This window comes from Cetorhinus maximus, chromosome 21 (genome assembly GCF_964194155.1).
Source record: "Cetorhinus maximus chromosome 21, sCetMax3.hap1.1, whole genome shotgun sequence".
NCBI lineage: Eukaryota > Metazoa > Chordata > Chondrichthyes > Lamniformes > Cetorhinidae > Cetorhinus > Cetorhinus maximus.
Window position 1 is genome coordinate 73,471,018 of NC_135899.1, and position 18,981 is coordinate 73,489,998.

An 18,981-nucleotide genomic window follows, 5' to 3' on the forward strand; every position below is an offset into this window, starting at 1 on the left:
GAAAGAGAGAGAGACGGGGTCAGGAACTGAACTCCTTCTGCAGCGAGCCTAGTCTTAAACCCAGTCTGTCGCGGCTGCATTGTGAAGCATCCAGGACCGATGTTGTATTGCCATTGACATTTCCTGCTCCAGGCGCCAGCCAATAAGCTCGTAGCAACGCCGGAGCGACGACACATGAAATATGATAATTTGCTGCTTGATAGCCATAGAGAGAAGCACTGGTCTATTGCGATGGTTTCCCTGACAGGCCATGCAGATGGAGCTTCTTTTCAGTAGATGCCAGGATGCAGGGCTGCTAAATAACAGTACCTCTGGGAGAGTCCATCACTCACTTAGAACAGAGGACACCGTTATCCAGGTGAGCAGGAGGGACACATGCACTGTGAGTGTCTGTCTGTCTGTCTGTCTGTCTCTGTGTGTGTGTGCGCGCATTTGTGTTTGTGCATGTGTGTTTGCAATGAGTAGGTGAAAATTTCTGTGCCTAATGATGCTGAATGCTCCCGATGACTTGCCAGCTTTTTTCATTTATATTTTTTCTCCTCTCAATTCATTTATATTCTATGGTGGAAAGCTGAATGTTGCTTTTCTCTCATTTCAGAATAACAGCTAAATCATTGCCCACTCTCCCGCCCCCCCCCCGCCCCCCCCCCCAATGCTACTCGCTTTAGTTGATAGTGAATTATTCTCCTCCCCCCCCACCCCCAACTCCCCTTCCCTTCTGGTCCCAAGGAAAAAAAATGAAATCAAATATCATTTACAGTACGCTGCTGCTTCTCTCTCAAAGCAGGTGCCTGCGGGAGGTGCTGGGAGATATTACGATATTGTGCAGCTGGCAAGAAATTGCAGCAGAGATAGTGCGAGAGAGGAGGGGAGGGGACATGGAGGGGGATGGAACTGTAAACCAGAGTCAGGGTGGATTGCAACCCGCATTTAGTCGGGGGCGAGAAATGGACAGAGACGCCTGGGTTTTTTTTTTGCTTGTCAGTTTGGTCCCTTCTGGGCTTGAGACTGGCCACTGAGCTGCCTCTATGTTGGGAGCGCTGAGCTCACTCGAGTACCTTAAAGACGCTTTCCGAGGCCTTGAGTGAACCTAGGAGCAGTGACTGAAGGCAGGGGTGTGGGGAAAGAAATGAATAAAAGCTGCTTTATTGTAACCCTTTAGGTACCAGGCTGTAGTGTCGGTGCCATAGCAACACATCACTCGTTACACAGTGTTGGCCATTAATCATTAATTTAATAGGAGGATGGTGACATCATTGCATAGGTCTGCAGCCTTATTTTAAGAATGAAAATAATAGTAACATTTTTTTTAAAGAAAGATGTATGATTTTTTGGGAATTTTATACAAGCGCATTTCTGCATAGAACAAAATGCTCAATTTTTAAAAGTCAGAAATGAAATTGCATCTATAATGTTTGTATTTATACAAGAACACTATTAGTTATTTTCTTTTGCAGAAAGTGGTGCTTGGCAAGCAGACACTTAGGTTACAAACCTTCTGATAAAAATAGGGTCTGTGTGCAGACAGGTTGTCAGAAGGCTGAGGGGAGACTGATAAGAGGTCTTTACAAATATAATGGGCTTTGATAGGGTTGATATAGAGAAGCTGTTTCCACTGATGGGGAGGCCAAAACTGATAAATCCAATAGGGAATTTAGGAGGAGCTTCTTTATCCCGAGAGTGATTAGAGTCTGGAACTCACTACCACAAGGAGTATTTGTGACAAATAGTACAGGTGCATGTGAGAGGAAGCTAGGTAAACACACGAGGCAGAAGAAAATGGGTTATGCTGATAAGGTGAGGTGAAGAGGGGTGGGAGGAAGCTTATGTGGAACATGAACACTGGCATGGCCCAGATGGGCTGAAAGGCCTGTCTCTGTGCTTTAAAATCTGTAATTCTATGTCAGCATAAAATGAGTGATTTGAACTCGGACTATACATAGGTCTGGTAATGCTAGAAATGACAAGAGAGGGGTTTGGATTTCATGCCCCTCCCCTCCTGCCCTCACATATTTGATGTTATACAGTTGCACAGAGGGCATAGCCTGCACTAATTTAAATCGTCCTGTGTGAGCCTATATGGTCAGTGTCAGTGGGAGGGTGGGAACTAACAGCTCAGCCTGTTTGTGGCCTCGCCTGATGTCCATGCATACCTATTCCCTGGCAGGACTGCCAACAGGCGAGGGGGACACTGGCTGAGTTTACTTTTCTGTCTTCCTCCCTGGCAAGGACACTGAGATCAGTTGTTGCTCTTATTGCCGTCTCATCTAAAGAATCAGACCTGGGAGGTTCTGCTCTGTCTGGCTTAGTTACGAACAAGTGAACAATGACAGACAGGAAAAGACTCACTCTTCCATCCAGCTTTTCCCGCACTACTTTGATACCCTCGTGTATCAAAATGTATATCCTCCCCTCTCCACCCCACCCACTTCACCCAAAACCATGTGTTCTTCTGGGAGAGTTGAAAATCCAGGTCAAAAACTCAGACTATTTTCAGGATAAAACAAATCCTGGGAAATTTCTCTCTGAGCCCCTTAGGTGATGGGAACTAATTCAGGAGATTATGTTGGCTCAGCTTTCCCTGCTGATCAATCACGGGTCATCTCCATGTTTTAATTTTTCTGGGTAGGCTTCATCATATGAAGGTGAAGACAAAGCATAGTGGCATTTCTTGAATCACTCTGCAATTCAGACCCATCACCTGGTGCTTGACTATTCCCTTGAGTGGTGAGTCTGTATAGCTGAAATCATATTATGACAGAGGCCGGGTATTAGGGCTGGCACTGTTAAAGTGAATTACAACTGGATTTCTCCAGGGTTTCAACTGAGATTTAATAACTGCTCTGCACTGTTGAGAGTGATAATGAACCAAAGTCTTTCTTCAGTTCTTGTCTCCTGTTATTTTTTAAAAAATGTCAAGTCTTCCTCCAATTTTTACTTTCTGCCGACGTCTCCTCAAAGCATTGACTCCTCGCTGGATCCCATTCCAGAGGAAACCCTTCAGCTAACTCCCGATACCTTTGCTGTTGAAGTATGAGTTTTGACTTTGAAGTGTTGGTGGACATTTCATCCTCAGAATGGGAGACATAAAAGCCAAACCCAGTTCTTCTCTCACCAGATTGTCTCAATGGACACATTCCAAGCAGGGTTGGGTATCACTGGGCAGCAATCAGGTACCTATCTGATTTCTTAACACATCCTTCCCCTGCCCCTTGCTAATCTAGCTGAGAACAATCATAGCTGCCCTGCCCAAGTCCTGCCTAAGATCAGCTGACTCAACAGAGGTATGAACAGGGGTTGAATCTTATAGGTGTATGGGGTATGATGAGACACATTTTCCAGTTCAAAACTAAGGTTGATCGATTTTTGTTAGGCACGGTATTGGGAGTTGTGGGACCAAGCCTGGTAAATGGAGTTACAGTACAGATCAGCCAGGATCCGACTGAATGGCGGAACGGGTTTGAAGGGCTGAATAGCTGATTCCTGTTCCTATGTTTCTGCGCCTGGGATATTTGATTGCCAGTACAAAATGTATGTAGGAAAATTGGATGAGCTACTTCTTAAGAGAATTCAACTGATCTTCTGCTTCAATTAATGAACAGAAAATTGAACAGGTTCCATTCAGTAATATGTCGTCCACCACATTCCATCCAACATCTGGCCAAGTGGCAGGATCAGGAAGATTGGCCCTTGTGGCTTCACCTTTGGCGAGAGGTTTTTAGGAGGGACAGTGAGCTGCTGTCTGAGAGGCTTGTTCAGGCTGTTCCAGAGTTGTTTAACCCTTTAGTTCTCTCAAAGCTGTACTTAGGCCTTAACAAGGTACTTTGTAAGAAAGGGAGACTTTCATCTCGCCCTCAGTTTTGAGCGTGATGCACTAATCTTCTGAACATTTGCTGGTATTTGTAATGCTTATTATAATGCTTGAATAATTTGTATCAGGCCAGATTAATGAAGGGCCTGTGACAGTCCCAAGCCTCTGGGAGGCTAGAGTGACCGTGAACTCTTGGCCAGTATGTTGCTGCTCCACTGAGGTCTTCACCTTATTAAGGCTTTCTTCAAACTGGGAGCTCTGTAAAAAGGGGCGATTCAGCACAGCCAACGTTCAGTAATAAAAACAGCACATTTTTTCTCACAGCTTGATTTTATATTCTGATATCAGTGTCCAGTAACACTGTTTTAAAACGTAACTTTCTTTTAGCATTTCTGCGCAATGTTAGACAGAACGTCTTTGAAGGAAGGGTGCACCTTACCAAAAGCTTATACACACAGTAGGTACGTGAAAAATACTAACATTCATCAACCCTATCCGTGTCTCCCTGTCACTCCTGCAAATCAGCAATAGCACGGGAAATAGGCAAACAAAACAGACTTGAAAGATCAGCTAGGTCCCAGGTGGATTCCCTGTGCTTGTGCTTGGTTAATTAATTAAAGCCAGCTTAATATATGGGGTTTTCCCAAAATAGGTCTTAGAAGCCCAGGGCTGAGCCTGTGGAGTTGGTTGTTGTTGTCTTGTCAATTACATTGTTAATGTTAAGAGAAACAGGAGATGTGTATTAATTGTCTTTGAGCACACGTAAATAGGGGATCTGGGTTGCATTGTCATCCCTGGGAATGGTATTTTGGTTTAGTCAGTTAAGTTTCCTTTGATGTTTTTGTTTTAGTTACAGTGCCCCAACAGGTGCTGTCACCCCCCCCCCCATGTATTAGTTTATTTTCTTTTGGCCATTTGCTTTATTAAAAGAGAATATAAATAGGGGATAGCTGGGACACTGGGTTGTACAGGAGGAGAGTTGTGAGACTGAAAAAGTCAATAAACTCTCTCAATAAAGATAAGCACTGTATCTTGGTTTCGGCTTCATCAATTGGCTTGGATCCTATTAATATTGTTTAGGTGGAAATTGACCAGTATTCCAGCCCCTGTCACCTAAAACTGAATGTTTACAGGCGTCAGTGAGGTTAGGGGCGCCAACCTTAGTTCTGCATGTCCATGGAGATTTTGTCATTGACTTCTTGGCTACAACTGCCCCACCCTGAAACTCCCACCACTGTTTGTCCAACAATTCCATTCCTGCCCTTCCCATACCAGTTTGAAAGTTGATTGTCCATCAAAATAACCTTTTTGCCCAGGCGTCAGTATTTTTAGAACTTCTAAACAGAAGTGTTCAAAGATGATGGAAAATAAATCATTTTTAAAGGCCCCTGTGCTTTTTTTAATTCATTCATGGGATGTTGGTGCCATTAGCAAGGGCAGCATATATTCTGTGTCCCTCATTGCCCTTGAGGAGGTGGTGGTGAGCAACTGTCTTGTCAACTGCGTGGGTAGCTTGGCCATTTCAGAGGGCAGTTAAGGGACAACCACATTGCTGTGGGTTTGGGGTTGCGTATAGTTCAGACCAGGTAAGGCCGGCAGAATTCCTTCTCTAAAGGATACTAGTTAACCTGCTGGGTTTTTACGACAATCTAGTATTTTACATGATCATCATTATTGATGCTAGCTTTTCATTCCAGATTTATTTTAGTTAACTGAATTTAAATTCCCCAGTTACCCTTGCTTTCAGCAGTATCCTGGAGATTAACCTTCATATCCTGGTGACTCCAGGCCAATCCTGGAGGGTTGGCAACTTCAGACTGAGGACAGGATCAGGCCAGGCTGTGTTGCCGTTCGTGACTGAACAGCCTTCCAACACACACTGTCTGGATTCATACATGTAGCATTATGGTGCACTTGGATGAGGAACCCATGAGCTGTTATTCTTCTTGGAGCTGTACCCTGGCAAGAGTCAGCATTTGTATTAGAGGGAGAGGGAGAAACTAAGGGGAACAAAAGACTCTGATTAACTCCGCTCAACCAGTGCCATATACCTCAGAGCTCTTTGCATGATCAGGCTTTTCCTCTCACTGCTCTTCTCCCCCACCTGCCACATGAGGTACAGATCCAGCTGTTGTACCTGGCAAGGATACTGTTTCATCGAGCTCAGGCTTTGGGGAAAAAAAACAAATGGTGAAGCAAACTATTGCATAGATGATTTATGTTTTGATTCCCAGAAATTTTTCGTTGTAATTTGAACTCCATTTAGAATCATCATTAATCATTCGCTTCTTTTCTGATCTAATCATGACACACAAGGTGACTCGATATTTGTGACTGAGTAGCATTTAGTTTTTGGGAACTTTGCTTTTTCTCACATAGTACATACGTCTGAATGACAACTCTTCTTTCATTGTTACAATAATTCAGTGTGTTTTGTGTGTGTGTTTTATATATTCTGTATTGTGCAGTACAGGCAGATCTGCTGGTTTATGGGAAATGGTTTCTTTCTTGCTTGGTTATGAAGGTCTTGTTTGCTTTGTCTCACCCACTTTATTCGGTACTCCCTGTAATTATCTTAAACTGCGTGTATCACACAGGTTGTTGTCTTAATTTTGTGTTATATATTTTGAGGGCAGTCCAAATGCTGATATCAGATCATTGTGCTGGGTCAGTGGGATGTGATGTGTCATTACTGTATGCTGTACATTATATGTTGATGTAATACTTTGTGATGTATTAGTGAAGTACATGTTGAGCAAATGTGCATGCAACAATGTTTGTGCATGCAACAATGTTTGTGCAACATGTGAGAGTACAGCATTCTGTGGTACTTGGGTATGGCACATAACCCTATAATATGTGACTGCAATGTATGTCCGTATGGTACACTGTGATATTTCAGTGCAGTTTATGTCCACGTGGTAACATGATGCTTCATTATGTGTCTCTCTATGTTTGTCTATATATGTCACATTGAAACTCTCTGTATATTGAAGCAGTGCATGCCAGGATAATGCCCTGTGATACGAGTGCTGAATATGTGCAGATAATACTCTGCAATAAGTTAGTGCTGTGACGATAGTGTAGTAAATGTCAGTATGGCACACTATGATATGTTTATGCAGCATGTGTTGATACTCTATGATATATAGGTACTATAAGTTGTACCCTGTGACCTGGGTACAGTATACATGCCTGTTCAGTCTACCATAATACATCCATATCCCAGTCTTTCAGTAATCGGTTATGGCTGAGGAGGCGTCTCTGAATATTCCTTGCTGTACTGCTTTTTAGAAAGCTTTGATTCCTGATGGGGTACATTTTCCTTGGGCACTAGGTCCCTTCTGATACCTATTCTTCATGTGGGATTCCGGATGGCATGTGTCAGCTGGCTTTTCGACTGTGGGAGGAATCACAATTGTACCGGACACTGATCTGGGTTGACGTACACACAGGCATTGCCTAGAAAGGGACTCTGACTCCAGGCCAGCCCCACTGATTTTAGCTAAGTTAAACATTCCAGCTGGAATCATGGAATTGCAGTGGATCGTTGAATTGTGAATAGTGCTAGATGGCATGTGGCTTATGAACTCATACTGAACTGGCAGCCCCTTGACTAGCCTGGCCATTGTGACAACAATGCTGAACAGCCCTGCTGCGTGGTAGTCGGGGTCTGTATGATGTTGGTAGGATCCCTGATTGCCTGGGCTGTGCCTTGTACCAAGTACATATTGTACTGGTGAAGGAAGCAGCAGTCAGCAGCTATGTAGTACTGTAGAGAACGGTGCCAGTACAACTCTGGCATGTTCAAACACAACAGGTTTATTGAGTAGTATATATTTTTGATATTTACAAAATATATGTTTGTTGGTTTGAACACTTTTACCTCTGTGAATGTGCAGTTTGGCTTTTTGCTTTGGGCTCTGTGTTTCATTCACTCAGTGCAAATATATATTCTAAAACCATAATAAAGAGAAGCAAGAAGATAAAAGCAAAACATTGCGGATGCTGGAAATCTGAAACACAAACAGAAAATGCTGGAAGATCTTAGCAGGTCTGGCAGCATCTGTGGAGAAAGAAACAGAGTTAACGTTTCGAGTCCGTATGCTGTGAAGGAGGGTCATGCGGACTCAAAAACGTTAACTCTGTTTCTCTCTCCACAGATGCTGACAGATCTGCTGAGTTTTTCCAGCATTTTCTGTTTTTGTTTGATAAAGAGAAGCAAAATTGAAACCCACCTCCCGACAAATAGTACAGTAAGAACACCAACATAAATTATGGCAGGCTTGAGCAACTGTAATATAATTTTTTACTTGTTGCATTTTTCTCCCCCAGCTCCCTCTCTGGAGCTCTTCCAGACGATACCAGGAGTGAGGGACTTTAGTTATCTGGAGAGACTGGAGAATCGGTCTCCTTAGAACAGAGAAGCTTAAGGAAAGGCTTGAGAGAGGTGTTCAATATTATGAAGTCAATAAGGAGAAACTGTTACCAGTGGCGGTGTGGTTGCTAAACAGAGGACCCAGATTAAAGATAATTGGCAAATTAACTCTCTGCCTGAAAGGGTGGTGAAAGGGTGGTGGAAGCTGTTTCAGTAGCAACTTTCAAAAGGAAAGTGGGTAAATACTTGAAAAGAAAATGCAGGTCTATGGGGAAGGAGCAGGGGAGTGGGATTAATTAGCTCTTTCAAAGAAGCAACATATGCACAATGGGCCACATGGCCTCCTCCTGCGCTATATGATTCTATAATTCTATGACCCTGTTGTCTCTGTGTTAGTTCTACAGGTGTGTGACAAGATTCTGGTAACCTATCCAAGTGGCAGTCTTCAACTGGCTCTAGTTTCACGCAACAATATGCACTTTTCAGGGAATTGAAGAGCATTAGCAGCAAGTTTGATGTGGCGTTGGGGGAAGGGGGAGATCTAGGGTAGCTGAGTGAAGGTCTGGTTGGAGAGGTAGGTTTTGAGGAGGCCTTTGGAGATGAGGACAGCTAGTGAATGCAGTGGGATTTGGGAAGGGTGTTTCAGAGTACTGAAATTGCTCAAGGTTCTGCCACAGTGTGTGGAGAGGAGGTATGCAGAATAGATCAGCATTGGAAGAGTGAACAGTGCTTATGGATCCCACATAGTAAATACTGACAACCTATTTAATAGTGGATGGCACCACTTCAAGCTAAGTTCCTTGGTCCCTCAGTATCGTCGTAGACACACATATTTTAGAAAGGGAAATTGGACTAAAAAAGCCCAAGAGCGGTGATGTGGAGAGACTGGAGAAGTTGGCATTGTTCCACGAGAGGAAAAAGGTTAAGGGCATATTTAATAGAGATATTCAAAATCATGAGGAGAGGTTGAGTCGACGAGGCCTATATTCCCTGGACTTTAGACGAATAAGAGGTGATCCAATGTAAATATACAAAAATCCTAAGAGGCTTGACAGGGGGTAGGTGCTGGGAGGAAGTTTCCCCTATCTGGAGAAACTAGAACACGGGGTCATAAGGGGTTGGGCTTTTAGGACTGAGATGAGGAAAAATTCCTTCGCTCATAGGGCTGTGAATCTTTGGAATTCTGTACCTCAGAGAGCTGTGGATGCTGAGTCGTTGATTATTTAACGATATACAGACTTGAGGTCAATAAATTTTTGGATAGTATAGGAATTAAGAGATATGGGGATAGTGCAGGGAGGTGAAATTCACGTTGAATGTCAGCCATAATCTTGTTGAATGGTGGAGCAGGTTTGAAATGCCAAACGGCCAATTCCAGCTCCTGATCCTTTTTGTCCTTATGAGGGGTTCTGATAGAGGAAATGATGGAAAACTGTTTCCATTGTCAGGAATAGAAATTTGTTCTGGGCATTGGCGTTAAGCGGGAAGTACTGGATTGGCTGCGCATTATACCCGGCATCTGATTTAATTCTATTGCAGCTAATCGGGTTAAATATCAGGAGCTGCGTAGAGCTGGCTGTTGATACAATACTACCTGCTTAATGCCACTGCCCAGAACAAATCTTTATCCATCAGTAACGAGAGGACATGGATTTAAGGTAATTGGCAAAACAAACAGAGGAGGCGATGAGAAGATATTATTTTATGCAGAGAGTTGCTGCGATCTGGAACGGGTTGCCTGAAAGGATAGTGAAAGACTCGATCATTACTTTGAAAAAGGAAATTGGATAAATACTTGAAGGGCAGAAATTTGCAAGGCTATGGAGAAAGAGTAGGGGAGTGTGTCTAATTGCGATAGCTCTGCCAATGAACCAGCAGAGACACAATGGGCCAAATGGCTGCCATCTGTGTGGTATAATTCTATATTGTTAACCCATTGAAGCATTTGAGGTGAACCAAGCCAGTCATTTTGTTGCGCAGGGCTCAGTCAACTCTGCCTCTTACCCACTCTCAGAAATCAGAAATCACTGCCTTCTGCTTCTCTCACTAACCTATTTCACTAGCATCAGCCTCTATAAAAACCTGCAAGCTTGACTAACTACAAAAATGACACAAAGAAGAGTGTGGATGTGTGTGGTCACTTTCTCTCAATCGTAACTGATAGTTCAAGGTCAAGAAAGTACAAGATTACTATCTGGTTTCTCTGGAAATGAAAGGATCGTAATGGTTAAAAGGCCCGAGATGAATTGTGGCCTCGTTAGAATCACTAATTGTATCGTAATTTCATGCAGAATGTCAACCAGCAGAGAGTTTCGATTTGAGTATTAGAGCCAGTTCCATGGTGAATCATTTCATAAGTTCTACCTGCTTTAATCATGATATTTAAATTGCTTACCATCAGTGGAATGATTCGGTTAGGAGTGTGACACTGTTGCAAATGGTTTTCTTTCTCACATTCTTACTTCACTGCTGTTACATAATCCCCATTTCATATCTGTGGGGCATCAGAAGATTTTACAGACAAACGTACTGAAAGCTTAATAAAAACTAAACCAGATGCTAATCATTGTAGCATCTCCAATATATTATATTGAATCTTACTCAGTGGCTTGCTACTGGTTTGATTGGGGATATATTTATAGGAACATAGGAACAGGAGATGGCCATTCAGCTCCTCAAGCCTATTCCACTATTCATGACCGATCTTATCTTAACTCCAGTTACCTGCGTTATTTCAAAGCCCATTATATGTTTGCTAAACAAAAACTTATCAACCTTCGGTTTGAAATTTTCAATTGACTGGCAGCCTTTTTGGGGGGTGAGCATTCCAGATTTCCATTACCCTTCCTGTGAAGAAATGCTTTCAGGCATCACCCCTGAATGGCCTAGCTCTGATTTTTATGGTTATGCCCTCACCTTTTGGACTCCACCACCAGAGGAAATAGTTTCGGTTCATCAATTTTTTTAATCATCCTAAACACCTCAGTGAGATCACCTCTTAATCTTCTATATTCATGGGAACGCAAGCCTATTCTCATAATTTAACCTTGTTAGCTCTGGTATCATTCTATAATCATATTGTACAGTCCACACCTTCGCTGCTTGTTGAAGAGAGTCCATTGGCCCGAAAATTAACTTATTTAATTTAAGTTCCTTCCTTTTTTATGACTTGTGTTTCATTAGTTGTGCCCGTTATATAAAGGGGACACTTGGATTGTTTTGTGGTTGCCCTTATCATTTCAATTAAGAGCAGAATGGTAACAAGCAGAAGCTCTTGCTAAGGGTTCTTTTAAGTGCCCCTGTTACGGTTGCACTCAGTACTTTAGACTTTGAAAATTCATTCGCCTGGGTTTCACCAGGCACTAATAAAAACATAATGGTAGAATGATGCTGGGGTTAAAAGGGTTAAAATTACAGGGCTTGGTTGGCTTTGTTAGGGTTTTGGTTTAACCTCTCATCCAAAATACAACAGTTCTGACAAGGCAGCACTCCTTAAGTCTTTTTGAGGTGACCTTTGGTGAAGCAGTTCAAGGCCTTGATTTTTTTTTTTGAAAAATATACTTTATTCATAAAATATCTGGAAGAACATTCCAAACCATTTCAAAATCACAATCACAAAAGTTCAAGGCCTTGTTTAGCTAAGTGGAGCACGCACAGAGCAAGCTACGCTCATTTGTACCTGATGGTGTCAGCCTTGGCTTAGTGGTAGCGCTCTCGCCTTTGAGTTAGAAGGTCGTGGGTTCAAGCCCTACTCCAGAAACTTGGGTATGTAAGCTAGGCTGGTGTTTCAGTGCTGTACTGAGGGTGCGCTATGCTGTCTTTCATGGTGAGATGTTAAACTGAGGCCCCATCAGGTGCATGTAAATTATCCCATGACACAATTTTAAAGAACAGCAGGTGGTTCCTCTCCTTTGCCCTGGTCAATATTTATTCTTCAACCAACATCACTAAAAGCAGATTGCCTTGTCAATATCATGTTGCTGGTTGTGACAAAAAAGAAGACATACTTGCATTCATATAGCACCTTTTGTGATTTCAGGGTGGCCCAAAGTACTTTACAGCCAATGAAGTACATTTGGAGTGTAGTCACTGTTGTAATGTAGGAAAGGCAGCAGCCAATTTGTCTAAATCAAGCTCCCACAAACAACAATGTGATCATGATCAGATAATCGGTTTTCTTTAGTGCTGTTGGATGAAGGATAAACGTTGACCAGGACACAGAGGTGAACATGTCTGGTCTTCTTTGAAACCAGTCAGGTGTAACTTGACCTATACACACTATTAAAGATCATGTGATTTGTTAACAGAAAGCATAATGCATCAATACTGTGCCACAGAAGTTTTTAGTTGTTTTATTTGGACTGTCCCTATGGCTCAGTTGGCAAATACACTGCTCAATGTGCAGCATGAATGCTTGAGATTTCGGGCAGGGCTGAGTTATCTGGGCGCTGCCCTGGTTAAGGTAGGGGCTGCTACAACTGAATATTTCAGGACTATTCTGTGCAATAGGGGTTATTGTTCTTGGTCTTGATAACTATTCAGTGATTCCAACTGGAAGTCTTCAAGTGTGGATGTTTTTTTTATATTAACAACACAGGACATGGGATGTCATTAGCAAGGCCACCATTTATTGCTCTTTCCTAATTGCAAAGGGCTTGGTGAGCTGCCTTCTTGAACTGCTGCACTCCGTGTTGTGTAGGTATACCCACAGTGCTATTAGGGAAGGGGTTCCAGGATTTTGATCCAGTGACAGTGAAGCAACAGTGATTGTGTGTGACATGGGCGGGGTCATGCAGGTGGTGGTGGTGTTCCCATGCATCCGCTGTCCTTGTTCTTTGGTTGTAGAGGCCATGGGTTTGGAAGGTGTAGCTCTAATAATCTTGAGTAATTGTTGTAGATGGCACATGGTACTGCCACTGTGCGTCGGCGGTGGAGGGAGTGAATGGGTTGTCAGTCTAGATGTAGTGAGGACCGGACTGGGCTGAGCTGCTGCGGTCCTTCTGCTTATACAGTCGGCCAACAATCAGCGTCTAAGCTCCAGCCACTTAGTGACCACTTAGGCATGTTTTGAGATGGCTGCTGGCTACCTATTAAGAGTCATGAGAGGAGGGGAGGAAGAAAAGCACATCCTTTTTATAGTCACATTTATGTTATATATATATTGTAAGAATGAAAAGTTACTAAGCAAGGAGAATGAAATCTAATTTAGGAGTAGGCCAGAATCCAGGAACAAATGTGCTGCAGTATGTGATCAGACAATGTGACTTTAAAATTGCCTGGAGTTGACTAATCTTCAAAAAACAAGAGGAAAATCTCCAGACTGCACAAAGGCAGCTCATGTCATGACATATCACACGTTTCAAATTAGCGGACCTCTGCTCGCCCTTTTCATGGTATGATAGGGCACAGAAGAAAGTTTCTTCGCTCATCATGTTTGTGCCAGCTCTCTGGAAGAGCTATCCATTTCATCCCACTTGTCTTGTCATTCATCATAGGCCACACAATCCAGGCACCCTCAAGGGTTTATCTGTTTGACTCAAGCCGCAGCTTCACAGAACGCAAAGAGTAAATGTTGCTTGTGTGTGGCATCATGCTTTGTTGAAAGCAGTTGTTATAAAACTTAAGCGAGAAGCCAATGATGGGCCTCTGGTTGAAGAGAGTTCGAGAGAAGGTGAAGTAAACCAGGAAGTAGGAGTCAGGTGATGTGTAGTTAAGGTTTGTCGGGGGCCTGGGCAGTGGGAAATTGGGAGTTGGGGTGTTTGGGGGGGCAGTTTGGGTTTATGAAGCAAGACCCAGGAAGAAGAAAGAAAAAGATCGGTGTGTTCCAACTTGTGTCTCGGGTACTATTTATTATTAAACATAACTTAAGCAACACACAGCTTTTTGTGGAGATTCTGTGCAAGGTACTGTTATTTGCTGCTCTAAGTGGTCTTTACGCTTGTATGGAAACCTGTAGCTTGTTGCAAGATTAGATGATTGAGGGAAGTGAGGAGTTCCAAAATCTTGAGGTTTTTGGAAAACAATTAATTAGAAGCAACGCGATGAGTCCTGATTGCAGCCCAGCATGTCGCAGGTCAAGCAAGGTGGGAAAACATTATTTTGACTTGCTTACAGAAACTGATGTCATGACAGTGAAATGCTTAGGAAAAAAAGACAGAATGATAACTCCTTTATTGTTTAGTGCGTGCCTTAAATATGATTAAATATGATTAGTGCCTTAAATATGATTCATTTCAGTTTTTCTCTCTCTTGAACACATCCTTGATTTTGAGATGATCTTATTGCCCCTCCACTTGTTACTGGAGGATGAATATTCTTCTGAAACTATTTTACCTTGGTACCTATCTCCCTACCTTCAAAGAATCTCCTAGAACCTGTTCCCTTAGACCATGCATTTATATTCTCTACGTTAAGTTCCCTCCCCTTCTCCTCAGCATGCATTCTCCTGTAGAGACTCCAAGAGCAGAATGGAAGCCTAACACTAGCTTTTATTTGCCAAGCGGTGCAAGTTCTTGCGCATCGGCAACACGTGATTTTTCACTTCATTAGTTTCAAGAAGTCATGCTTCACTTTCCAACAAATTAATGACTCTGAAATTCCACAAAGTACAACATGGTCCCCCGTTGTAAAAATAAAAGTAATGGCCGGAATTTTACACCTAGCGAACGGACGTGAAATAGTGCAAGATGATGTCGGGCGAGCGCGCTGACGTCATCCCGTACGCGAGCAACCTTCAGGTCAGCGGGTGCGCGCGGGTGTCAGAGACGCGCCCCCCAACAATTTAAGGGCCACTTAAGGTCATTAAAAAGGTAACTGATTCCAATTTTACATTGCCAAGCGATTTCGCACTTGTTGCACGAGCAAAACAGGCAGGCGGGCAGCTCACTTTTAACAAAACCTCAATTTCAGAGTCATTAATTTGTTGGAAATTGAAGCATGACTTCTTGAAGCTAATGAGCTGAAAAATCACGTGTTGTCGATGCACAAGAACTTGCACCGCTTGGTAAATAAAAGCTAGTGTTAGGCTACCATTCTGCTCTTGGAGTCTCTACAGGAGAATGCATGCTGAGGAGAAGGGGAAGGAACTTAACGTGGAGAATACAAATGCATGGTCAAAGGGAACAGGTTCTCGGAGATTTTTTGAAGGTAGGGAGATAGGTACCAAGGGTGGGATAAAAAGGGTCAGCAGCATTGCCATTGTGAGTAGTGGGGAGTTTAGGAGATAGTTTGCTGCTGGCTGCTTATTTGAACTTCACAGTTTCATCTCTGTTCTGCGCTTCAGTCTTAGCATTCCCAGCCTTATTTCAGGACTCATTGGTGTCTCCAAGGCCCTCGGAGGATTTTGACCATGTAGACCCTTCCAGGCACCAGACAGCCTCCTGTAACCCTGGGAATGGGGATTGTGCTCTCTGCTGGAGGCACCTCCTCTGAGGAGGAAGAGAGGGGCAGAAGGGAGAGGAGGCCACATGTCGCAATGCAGCTTCCAGGGGAGGGACCTGTGGGAGGAGAGACGCAGGCACAAGGTGCGCAGGGCCAGCAGGTAGTCCAAGGTGGAAGAGGCCGCAGAAGATGCCACTATCCTGCTGCCAGGGTTTACAGGCGGCGATGCAGCTACCTCAATATGTCCGAGGTGCAATGCTGAGAGAGGCTCCGCCTCTCCAGGGAGACAGTGGCCTCCATTTGTCATATGATTGGGCCTGAGATCAGACCCGACTGTGTGGGTGGACACCCCATGCCAGTGGCTCTGAAGGTCACAGTTGCCCTCAGCTTCTATGCCTCCAGCTCTTTCTGGGGTCAGTGGAGGATCTTTGTGGAGTGTCCCAATCAGCTGTCCACAGTTGTGTCAAGCTGGTGACAGAAGCTCTGTTCAGGCGGGTAAGGACATTTATTCATTATTGTATGGATGAGGCCAGCCAGGCTGAGTGAGCCAGAGGGTTTGCAGCAATTGCTTGGTTCCCCCGGCATTCAGGGTGCAATTGACTGCACACATGTGGCCATCAAGGCGCCAGTGGGTCAGCTAGGTGCCTTTGTCAACAGGAAGTGATGCCACTCGAACATCCAGATAATGCATGACCACAAGACAGATTCTGCAAGTCTGTACAAGGTACTCTGGCAGCTCCCACGACACTTACACCCTGAGTCACTCCCAGGTGCCATGGCTGATCAGTGCTCCAGCTCAACAGTATGGATGGCTGCTGGGTGACAAGGGCTATCCATCGAAAAAGTGGCTTATGACGCGTCTCCGCCACCCAAGAACAGAGGCAGAGCAGTATATAATAGGAGCCACGCTTTCACAAGGGCGGTGATAGAGACGAACATAGGTCTTTTGAAGATGTGTTTCCAATGCCTGGATCGTTCAGGGGGAGCATTACAATTCTCTCTAGAGCAGGTGCGACTGATAGTGGTTGCATGTTGTGCTATTCACAATCTGGCACTGGCAAGGGGGACGCAGTGGAGGAAAAGGATCTTGAGGCAGCTCCACAGGCAACAGAGGATGAATCCAGTGGTGAGTCAAAAGAGGAGCACGGTGAGGAGAATGGTGAGGATGTGGAGGCAGACCTCTGGACCCTTCAGGGTGGTGGAACACCAGGGATGCCTTGATCCAATGCTCCAAAATTCTGCTTCCACCTCATGCCAGGGCTGCCGCCTCCATCCCGGATGTCTGAAATTACCCTCTCCTTTGAACCCGAGGTCCACTCAGTGCCTGTGCAATAAAGTTTAGAGCCACTCACGTCCAGCGTGAGATACTCGTGTGCCCTGCACCTACAAAACAAGTGAAGCATACTCAGGCCATCAAGACAAAAGCAAAATCAAAACTCTCACATCAAAAAAACATAATATATGGTATTAACAATATTATAACATTAACAAAACATGGCAGAACAGAAGATCACCCGTGACCAATCCCTCTTGTGCTCATGGTGCCTTAAATTTACATTTGCGAGAGCTACATCTTGGTGCCTCCCCCCGCCCCCCCACCCCACCTCACTGGCCGCAGCGTTGGAGACAGCCTGCTGACTTTGCTGTCTTGTTGGCCTTGATGACCCTGACATTCATTCATCCTCTGGCCAGTGGAGCCTGTGCTGGCTCCGTCTGGGAGGGAGCGGCCAGTGCCATGGCTGGCATCCCCCCAGTCATCACAGCCTCATCAGATGCAGCAGTTACTGGCAGAGGGGTGGAGGAGTTACTGCCGTCATCCAGAACGCCCTGAGAGGAGCCCAAAGAGATGACAGGCAGCTCCTGCGCCAACATAAGGGCGCTCTGGATCGCCCTGCTCACCATTGATGGGTGGGCACCTAGCTGCAACACTGTGTGCCTCATCCATCTCCCACACTGGCCCTGACCACCTGAGTTCAGTGCCTGTGTGAGGACTTGCAGGTCCGAGCGCAATCCCAGGAATCCCTGACTCTGTCCCTGGAGCTGCCTCTCCATGAGAGTCACCACTCTCTCGATGAAGGAGGCAGTGCGCTCGGCCATAAGGGTCAACGCAGTGCTTATGCTCCACATGGACTGCTCCACAACAGAGATCATGGCACGCAAACTCTCATGGATCTCTGCCAGATCCTCCCGCACATCTCGCTGGACATCCAGCATCTGCTGCCTAGTGGACGACTCCAGAGGCTCATCAGCACCCTTTGGCTGAGCATCATCCTGGTCCTCAGCAGTCCCCCGACTGCCGACGCTCTGGGCGCTCTCTACCTCCACCTGCACCTCTAGCGAGTGAGAAGTACCCTCACCACTATGCACCTACATTCTAGACAACGATCTAATGCCCACTGGATGCTGGTATCCGCGCTAGTGCCTGGTTCAGAGAAGGGGTTTGACACAGGTGCATCTAAAGCCCAGTGGTCCTCTGGTGTCAAGGGAGGCTCTTTGTTGTCCAGTGTTTGAGGGTGAGCTGGCAATTCTAGGGAGAACAACGACATGTCATTAGTTAAGTCATCACACTCACTACAGTGCTATTGCAGCCTGGCAAACATCCCCCCCCTACCTCCCCAGCTCCCCCTCCTCCTCTGGGACACCTTGCAGGGCACATCCGAATCGTGGCCCTCAACACGTAAGGCACTCAGGCCAAGCAGCCAGGGCTCACCCCCTTGGTCAGTTCCGGTGTCAGTGACAGTTGGCACTCAAACTCTAACACAGCTGGGCTCCATGGGTGGACAGCCAGCCCTTAACACTTTTCCATGCTGATCCATGCCAACGCGGTACTCACCCTTGCAGAGTGCAGCAGATCGCTGAACCATTTGTGGCACTGTGCCCATGTGTGCTGCATGATGTCACGGCAGCTGACCTCCCAGGCCTTTTTGGTGAGTTGTGGTGGCCTCTTCCTGCCATCCCTGGGTACTAGAGTGTCCCGATTGACACCGGCCTCCTCCAAAAGGACTGTGAGGCACTCGTCCGAGAAATGGGGAGCTGAGTTCCCGCTCAACTTGCCCTCCCACCTGACGTTTCCAGCCACTGGTGAGGCCATTGTTCAAGTGAAATGGTCCCCTGCACAGACTCCAAAGATTCTCCCCTGGCAGCCTTTTGGGAAGCTGCCCGTAGCAGTTTTAAAGCACCTGCCAGATCGCCATTGGACCCGGCGCCCGACAGGCTCCCGCCCCCGCCTAGCCCTTCTTGACCACTGAGAGGACGCGTTTCATGCTGGGCAGACCTTACTTGGCCATCCAGTGTGAAATCGCGTTCTCAAAGCAGCCGCGGCCAGGAGTGGATTCCACATCTGCTTCCGCTCTCGCCGACTTGGCACATACACCAAAGCGTGAAATTCAGGGCAATAATTTATTGCATTTAT

The 18,981-nt window shown here is 45.2% G+C and overlaps 1 protein-coding gene across 2 annotated transcripts in view; it reads left to right on the forward strand.

Annotated features, from left to right (window-relative positions):
• LOC144695990 (transcription factor HIVEP3-like) overlaps positions 1–18,981 on the forward strand; it is a 425,012-nt gene that overhangs the window by 52,571 nt on the left and 353,460 nt on the right. Inside the window, exon 1 of one of the 2 annotated variants that reach the window (XM_078567135.1) lies at positions 4–358. The exons of the other annotated variant lie outside the window; for it this stretch is intronic. The gene's annotated coding sequence lies outside the window, so the exon portion shown is untranslated. Of the gene's footprint in view, positions 1–3; positions 359–18,981 lie in introns of those variants that run through there. 2 annotated transcript variants of the gene reach the window in all.